The sequence below is a fragment of the Sciurus carolinensis genome, chromosome 1 (assembly GCF_902686445.1).
Source record: "Sciurus carolinensis chromosome 1, mSciCar1.2, whole genome shotgun sequence".
Lineage (NCBI taxonomy): Eukaryota > Metazoa > Chordata > Mammalia > Rodentia > Sciuridae > Sciurus > Sciurus carolinensis.
In genome coordinates this window covers 122,369,308-122,375,887 of record NC_062213.1, presented here as the reverse complement: position 1 = coordinate 122,375,887, position 6,580 = coordinate 122,369,308, and the positions used below count along the sequence as shown (strand labels likewise).

Sequence of the window (6,580 nt, the reverse complement as noted above, 5' to 3'; positions counted from 1 at the left end):
GAATGTCATTAACCTGTCAAAGTGAAAGTGAATATGAGATAATTTTTGTTGTTCCATCATTGGGTTCTTTGGGATTATGAAGCTTTTATGCTTAAGAAAAATCTCAAAAAGCAACTTTTGCTTCTCCTCCCTGGCTCTTACTCTGCCCCCCATACATATATTCTGGTTTCTGAGCATGAATTTAATATTTCCTCACTTGAGTATTGTTTTATTTTTATTTTAGGCATCTATAACTTTTACTGTTTGTGTTTTTTTTGTTTTATTAATTGAAACTTTCTAGAGAAGTTTTGCAAAACTATTCTAGCTACTTTATACTGAAAGGGATTACCTTTGTATATTAGTTCACATAAGAAATTTAAAATGATTTTTTCTCAAAAAATGATCTTGAAGAATTTCTTTGACTCTGACTATTTTACTTTTAAATTAATTCAGTCAGAATTGGAAAATTATCTCATTGTAGTGCGAGGTGAATTTAAGTATAATACTAAACCATGGATATAATGCAGTTATCAATTGCTAAAACTACAAAAAGTAAAATAAAATAAAGTGAGCATTGCAATGTGGCAGAATAATTTTTGAGATGTCAATTTGTATTTCCCTCTGCATTTTCCATTTATCCCAGTTCAAAGCAGGGGTATTCTAACATGCCCTTTGAAATTCCATACCTCAGGATGTTTTGCAGAGGAATCTCAGAGACAACCTAGAAGAGTCAATCCCATGTGCCTCAGTAGAAGAATAAGAAATACTTTTATGGGGCAAGGTGAGAGAAAGAACTTTTTCTAAAGTAAGCAAGGAGACAGAAGTTGAGAAGTTCCAGAATAGCTGAGATCCATGTTTTACTTAGTGGTAACAGCCCACACAACCTACAAAATGGGATGGTTCATCAAGAAAGGCAAAATATGTGGTACTGGGGGTTTTCAGTGATACACACGCACACTTCAAAAGCCATGAAGTAGCACTGGGAATGTGACTAAGTGGTACATCTCTTGTCCACCATGAGAGAGGCTCTGCATTTGATCCTTAGCACTGCAAACAAACAGAAAGGAATGGTAAAGTAGCCACACTACCAAATTATAAACAGCTACACAATTAAGAAACTGGGGACTTGTTGGAAAGCTGTGGACAGACAAAAAGACACAACATACTCTGTCATTTATCCTATGTGGTACATGCATTTAATTCTACCACCCTATGGTCATAGCACTAACCTAATTTCAGAAGCCAGGGAACTAAGACAGCCAAGAATGACAAGGTTTTTTTGCTCCAAGTCACACAAGCAGCAAAGTGGCATAAGTACAATCTGAACTCAGACAGGATTCTAACCTAAAAGCTTATTCTGTACTGCCAAAGTCTATCTAAATTTGAAGAATCTTGCTGCAGGCTAGAAGGAAAATACTAATATTGACAAAGATTAACTTTTTAGAAATTCTTTCAAGTATGGGTTAGATTTTCATTCCACCTTATTGAAAAAAATAGATGTGATATTTCTTATGCTACTGTGTGTGTACAAAAGAATATATTCCTAACACATTTGCAATATGAAATTTGATGCCCTATAAAGGATCAATTAAGAATTTCAGTGGTTTGAGTTTGTCTTTTCCTATTTGTACCCTTTAATTTTTTTCTTCTGACTTCTGACTAGTTCTTTTAAATATCATCTTTGAAACTCTAGCCAGAGAAATCAGACAGATTTCTGTTTCCTGATTTTGTTCCATTTTTATAATAAGTAATTTGCTGATTCATTTGTTCCTCAGTGATCCAAAAAATCTGTGTGTGGAGCTCACATTATATCTGACATTCTGTTAGATATTGGGAATGGAGAAAATGAAGATACATTTCTAATGTTTGGTGTCCAGTTTTTCTGGGGTGATAAGCAGCTAAGTAACAATTAAAACTGATTAAAATTAAGTAGCAAAAATACTATGCTCATCCACTAATTTGACAAATATTTAGTGAACATATATGGAACCACCATTTGACACAGTTATCCCATTCTGTTGTATGTACTCAAAGGACTTAAAATCAGCATGCTGTAGTGACACTGCCTCATATATTTGGATACATTTGATCAATGAATCTCAGACTAGAAAGATTCAAGCATCCCGTCTTTCAGAAATTGTGATGTCTAGCACTCTGCATTTTGAATGAATTCTGGGGCAGGTCACTCTCAGGCCCCAGTCTGAAATATAGTACAGCTGTCTGAGGACAAAACCAAGTGTATTTTTTTTTTTTTTTTTTTTGGTACCAGGATTTGAACCAGGGATACTTAACTTTTAAGCCAATCCCCAGCTCTTTTTATATTTTATTTTGAGACAGAGTCTAGCTAAATTGCTTAGGAACTTTCTAAATTGCTGAGGCTGCTGAGACTGGCTTTGAACTCAGGATCCTCCTGCCTCAACCTCTGGAGTCACTGGAATTACCAGCATACACCACAGGGCCAAAGCCAAGTCTTCTTTACTGCTGCACACTCAGTGCCTGACCCTGTCTAACATGCATTAGGACTCAACAACTACTGATGAAATAATGTAGTTACCAATTAACATGCTAAAATCAAGCTAATTCATATGACTAGTATTTTCTTTAGTACTACTATTGAGAATTGTATATAATTTAATTTTTATTCTGATTTGTGGGCATGGACAATTTGATTCAAATTAATGATTGTAATCTATAACAAAAATGAAAATAGGCAAATTTATTTACTTGAAAATATGAAAGGTCTTAAATGTGCTAGTACTTGTGTTTATACCTCTTGGATTCTTTCCAAAACATTGCAAACATTAACACCTGAAGTTAGGAACTATCTAGTTTCAATTTGTGTTTCTGAATTCACTTTTTCTCTTATAACTAATTTCTTTTTCCAACTGATAGAAAATAGAAGGCTAATCTTTCACTTCCCATTGACCTGTAAACTAAGTTAATTTCTTTCTTTCTTTCTTTCTTTCTTTCTTTCTTTCTTTCTTTCTTTCTTTCTTTCTTTCTTTCTTTCTTTCTTTCTTTCTTCCTTCCTTCCTTCCTTCCTTCCTTCCTTCCTTCCTTCCCTCCTTCCTTCCTTCCTTCCTTCCTTCCTATCTATTCTTCTTTTTGGTACTGGGAAATGAACCACTGAAATAAACCACTGAGCTACATTCCCAGTTCTTATTTATTTTTTTATTTATTTCCTTTTTTGAGACAGAATTGAAGTTACTTAGGGGCCTAAGTTGCTGAGACTGGCCTTGAACTTGCAATACTTCTGCCTCAAACTCTGGAGTTGCTGAGGTTATGGGTAGGTGCCACTGCATCCAGGAAAAAGTAAACTTTAAACAGAAATTGAATAATCTGAATTTTGAGAAAGCAAAGTACACAAGCTGATAGAAGGAAATACTACCTGAGTAAGCAGTTAATCAGTATAAGAAACATTATCTACAATATAATCAACAAATAGAAAACAAGCTCAAACATAAGTTTTATTTTCTTATGATATCAAAATTTTATATTCAGTGAGTATGTGGTCACTTAATTGGTATTATACATAAAGATAAAATTAAGATTGTGAATTTAGGTTTTTAAAATCAAATACTTTATTAAAACATTACTTTAAAATCTGCCCAAAATACTAAAATTTGAATCAGATGTTTGAAATGAATCTAAAACTAGGTCCAAACCTGCTAACATTGTGAACTTTAACAAATAATTAAATACAAAAGACTTTATTTATTTGTTGATATTTGCCTATTTGCTTCATGCTTTTATTTTGATATCAATTTTTTAAACATATCTTTAAGTGCACTTAAAAGTATATAGACATACATATAAACATGATATGTCTATTTTCAAATGTTAATGCAAATTCAACAACACATGGTGCCTATTTTTTGTAAGTTTGGAAATTTTCATTTCCCTGTCATATATCGTAAAGTCTTTTATAAAGATATAAACTAGATATTAAAAACCCAAAGACAAATTTTTGAGGAAGTATTTTGAATTATGAAATAAATTAAATGATTCAAAGCAGAAATTTTAACATGCATCAGATCAAGTAAAAAGTTTAAAGTTCAAACAAGACTTTTCTCTACAATCTACTAAGCTAATGCCAACAATCTCTCAATTCTCAAATAATATATAAACTTAAAAAGAGAAAGGGACAGCCCCTTGACATGATTTAAGACTGAGAATTCTGTGAGGTTCTTGAAATCACTCAGAAACCACTCTGAAAGTGGGAACTCACAGAAGACTTTAATATACAGACGAACAGAGTGTTTGCCCTGAAGGGCAAAAGAGAGAGAGAGAGACAGAGTGAGAGAGAGAGACAGAGTGAGAGAGAGAGCGAGAGTAAAAGAGAGAAAAGAGCAAACAGCAGTGATTTACCCTTAAATAGTGAAAGCCCATGGGCTAATTGGACCAATGACTGACAAGGAAGTTAACAATCTAGATTACAATATGGTGTGTGGGGAGGGGGCAGACTCAGGGGAGAAACAGCTGCAGCCTTGTTCCTTATAGTACTAAATGAGATTTATGACATATATTATTAGAATCTTTTACTAAGTAGTATCACCTGGAAGGTGACATGAACTCTCAGATCTGCCTTACTGTAAAACCATTCAAAGAGACATTTTTTCCATTTTCCAGAAGGATTTTCTAAAGAAGTTTGCTATTTAACTTCTAATCTTATGAGAGGACCAAAGAAAACATCCAGGAGATGCTGGGGCTCCAAGCTGTACCGTCTGTAGATATGGGCTATCAAATCATGTTACTTAATTAAATATATACAGAAAATTCACTGCATTTACAGGGACTGAAATAACTATAATCCATATAGGAAAGTAGTTCATTTGAGGGGGAAAAAGAAAAATTAAAAATTATATATTGAGCAATACATTCATTGATATTAATGAAAATGCACTAATAGTTTCTATAGGTTAAGTAGACACAATTGAAGGAAAAATTACCTAATGGAAAGGTAATTTCAGAAAAACTGAAAATATAGCACAAATAAATAAGAGCTTGTAAAATATATAGTATATTTTATGCATTAGAGATAGACTTAAAAGTTTCAACATAAAACTAATAGGAGTTCCAAAAGAACTAGAGTATATTTTTAAAGACTTTATAATTGAAAAATGCAAATTGAAAGAAAATACTTTTATGATTTTAGGAGAGATAATGTAGAAGAAAAGTGTTCTCAGAATGAAGAGAATACAGAAAACCAAGTGAGATATATGTATATAATAAACCCATGTATGTCTGTTATACTGAAAAGAAAGAAGATATGAGACAAAACACTTTTAAAAAGTATCAAAGAAAAGAAAGAGGTTGTCTTCAAAAGAAAGATAATCAAATTTAGTTCAGAGTTCTGAAGAAAATATGTGAAGCCAACATAGAAAGTAATAATATACTCAAAATGTTTAGCAAAAAGTAGTTGTTAATCCATACTAACATACATGCATCTGAATGAATACTTTCAAATACAAAAAGGCAGAAAGTTTACATTTCAGACTTTCAGTGAAAAAAAAAAAAGTGGCAAAAGGACATACCTCAGCAAAGGAGTAAAAAACAAACAACAATAACAACAAAAACAAACAAAAAAATAAGAAAAGAAAAGAAAACTTACTAAAAAAAAAAAAAGAGAGGTGAAAGAAACTGTGTGAGCAAGTACGCGGTTAAAACATTTAGTGTAGACTGGCGGCCTGGCAGCGGGCGGTGTTGAAGCAGACGCAGCTCTATGTCTGTCAGACCCGGAGCTAGGATCTGCTTTACGAGCAGGAGTTGAGAGCACAACACAGAGGCTACCAGTATTTCATAGAGATTGATGGAAGCCGAAACCTCTTCCCTTGGAGAACACATCCATCCTTTCAGAGGGCCCTCCACAGGAAGGGTGCAGATTATGGATTGGCAACCTGGACCCCAAAATCACAGAATACCACCTCCTCAAGTTGCTCCAGAAGTTTGATAAGGTGAAGCAATTCGACTTCCTCTTCCACAAGTCAGGTGCTTTGGAGGGATACCCTCGAGGGTACCATTTTGTGAACTTTGAAACTAAGCAGGAAGCAGAAGAAGCCATTCAGTGTCTCAAAGGCAAGCTGGCACTAAGAAGCTGGTGGTAAGATGGGCACACGCTCAAGTAAAGAGATCCCATCATAGCAAGAATGACAAGATTCTTCCAATCAGTCCTGAACCTTCCTCAAGCACTGAGCCTAATCAGTCTAACCAAATGTCACTGTAAAGATTAAAACCATTGGAGCAAAGCTGAAAAGGATGACAGAAAATCCTGATGCAGAGTATCCAGCAGCACCTGTTTATTCCTATTTTAAGCCACCAGATAAAAATAGGATTACTCCTTATTCTGGAACAGCTTGGAAATCTAGAAGACGATGGTTGTGAATTACTGTGGCATCAAAAGCAAATTGGTCTCCACACCTCACTCCTCTGCCTTGGTACTTTGTGGATATGGATGGTACCATGCAACAGAGCACAATCACAAGTTAGAGTTTGGTAACAATGTTTTTGGATGTTCTTATGGATGTGTCTTCCCTGAACTATGTGTAGAATTCAGCATCATCCAGAATAAATAGGATTGTGCATAAAATTTTGATTTGAACAC

The 6,580-nt window shown here is 34.2% G+C and overlaps 1 pseudogene; it reads left to right on the top strand.

Annotated features, from left to right (window-relative positions):
* Nucleotides 1-4,546: 4,546 nt before the first annotated feature.
* LOC124994386 (probable RNA-binding protein 18) lies at nucleotides 4,547-6,360 on the top strand (annotated as a pseudogene).
* Nucleotides 6,361-6,580: the final 220 nt, after the last annotated feature.